Source organism: Mirounga leonina, unplaced genomic scaffold, assembly GCF_011800145.1.
Source record: "Mirounga leonina isolate KUSES-001 unplaced genomic scaffold, KU_Mleo_1.0 Mir_447, whole genome shotgun sequence".
Taxonomy (NCBI): Eukaryota; Metazoa; Chordata; class Mammalia; order Carnivora; family Phocidae; genus Mirounga; species Mirounga leonina.
This window is the reverse complement of record NW_023270757.1, coordinates 8,185,335-8,188,060: the sequence shown is the minus strand read 5'-3', so window position 1 is coordinate 8,188,060 and position 2,726 is coordinate 8,185,335.

Below are 2,726 nucleotides of genomic sequence, written 5' to 3'. Positions count from 1 at the left end.
ACATCTTAACAATGTTTCTTCTTCTGATCCATGAGCATGGAATATTTTTCCATCTTTTTGTGTCTTCTTCAATTTCTTTCATGAGTGTTTTGTAGTTCCTAGAGTATAGACCTTTACCTCTTTGGTTAGGTTTATTCCAAGGTATCTTATGGTTTTCAGTGTTAATGTAAATGGAATCGTTTCTTTAATTTCTCTTTCTACAGTTGCATTGTTAGTGTATAAGAAAGCAACTGATTTCTGTGCATTGATTTTATATTCTGCCACATTACTGAATTGCTGGATGAGTTCTAGTAATTTGGGGGTGGAGTCTTTTGGGTTTTCCACATAAAGTATCATGTCGTCTGCGAAAAGAGAGAGTTTGACTTCTTCTTTGCCAATTTGAATACCTTTTATTTCTTTTTGTTCTCTGATTGCTCTTGCTAGGACTTCTAGTACTTTGTTGAACAACAGTGGTGAGAGTGGGCACCCTTGACGTGTTCCTGATCTTAATGGAAAGGCTCTCAGCTTTTCCCCATTGAGGATGATATTCACTGTGGGTTTTTCATAGATGGATTCTATGAGCTTGAGGAATGTTCCCTCTATCCCTATACTCTGGAGATTTTTAATCAGGAAGGATGTTATATTTTGTCAAATGCTTTTTCTGCATCAACTGAGAGGACCATATGGTTCTTCTCCCTCCTCTTATTAATGTGTTCTATCACATTGATTGATTTGCAAATGTTGAACCACCCTTGCATCCTGGGGATAAATCCCACTTGGTCATGGTGAATGATCCTTTTAATGTATTGTTGGATCCTATTAGCTAGGATTTTGTTGAGGATTTTGGAATCCATATTCATCAGGGATATTGGTCTGAAATTCTCCTTTTTGATGGGGTCTTTGCCTGGTTTGGGGATTAAGGTAATGCTGGCCTCATAGAATGAGTTTGGAAGTTTTCCTTCTGTTTCTATTTTTTGAAACAGCTTCAGTAGAATAGGTATTATTTCTTCTTTGAGTGTTTGGTAGAATTCCCCAGGGAATCCATCAGGCCCTGGACTCTTGTTTTTTGGGAGGTTTTTGATCACTGCTTCACTCTCACTAGTGGTTATTGGCCTATTCAGGTTGTCAATTTCTCCCTGTTTCAGTCTTGGCAGCTTATAGGTTTCCAGGAAGGCCTCCATTTCATCCAGATTGCTCAGTTTATTGGCATATGTTGTTGATAATAATTTCTAATAATTGTTTCTATTTCCTTGGTGTTGGTCATGATCTCTCCCCTTTCATTCATAATTTTATTAATTTGGGTCCTTTCTCTCTTCTTTTGGATAAGTCTGGACAGTGGTTTATCAATCTTATTAATTCTTTCAAAGAACCAACTTCTAGTTTCGTTGATCTGATCTACTGTGTTTCTGGTTTCTAATTCATTGATTTCTGCTTTAATTTTAATTATTTCTCTTCTAATGCGTGGCTTAGGCATTGTTTGTTGCTTTTTCTCTAGTTCTTTAAGGTGTAGAATTAGTTGGTGAATTCGGGATTTTTCTATTTTTTTGAGTGAGGCTTGGATGGCTATGTATTTCCTTCTTAGGACCGCCTTTGCAGTATCCCATAGGTTTTGGACCGATGTGTTTTCGTTCTCATTGATTTCCATGAATTGTTTAAGTTCTTCTTTGATTTCTTGGTTGACCCAAACATTCTTGAGCAGAGTAGTCTTTAGCTTTCAAGTGTTTGAATTTCTGCCAAATTTTTTCTTGTGATTGAGTTCCAGTTTTAAAGCACTGTGGTCTGAGAATATGCAGGGAATAATCTCAGTCTTTTGGTATCGGTTGAGACCTGATTTGTGACCCAGTATATGGTCTATTCTGGAGAAAGTTCCATGTGCGCTTGAGAAGAATGAGTATTCTGTTGTTTTAGGGTGGAATGTTCTGTAAATATCTATGAGGTCCATCTGGTCCAATGTATCATGCAAAGCTCTTGTTTCCTTGTTGATTTTCTGCTTAGATGATCTGTCCATTGCTGAGAGTGGAGTATTGAGTTCTCCTACAATTAATGTATTGTTATCAATATGACTCTTTATTTTGGTTAACAGTTGGCTTATGTATATGGCTGCTCCCATGTTGGGGGGCATAGATATTTACAATTGTTAGATCTTCTTGTTGGATAGACCCTTTAAGAATTATATAGTGTCCTTCTGTGTCTCTTATTACAGACTTTGGTTTAAAATCTAATTTGTCTGATATAAGAATAGCTACCCCAGCTTTCTTTTGAGTTCCGTTGATATGGAAGATGGATCTCCATCCCTTCACTTTCAGTCTGGATGTATCTTTAGGTTCAAAATGAGTCTCTTGTAGACAGCATATGGATGGGTCCTGTCTTTTTATCCAATCTGCAACCCTGTGTCATTTTATGGGAGTGTTTAGGCCATTCACATTGAGAGTGATTATTGAAAGATAGGAATTAATTGCCATCATGTTGCCTGTGAAGACATTGTTTTTATAGATTGTCCCTGTAAATTTCTGTTGTAGATCACTTTTGGGGTCTTTTACCTTTTATAGAACCCCCCTTAATATTTCTTGCAGGGCCAGCTTAGTGGTCACATATTCTTTCAACTTCTGCCAGTCGTGGAATCCCTGCATCTCTCCATCCATTCTAAATGAAAGCCTTGCCGGATAAAGTATTCTTGGCTGCATGTTCTTCTCATTTAGTACTCTGAATATGTCTTGCCAGGCCTTTCTAACTTGCCAGGTCTCTGT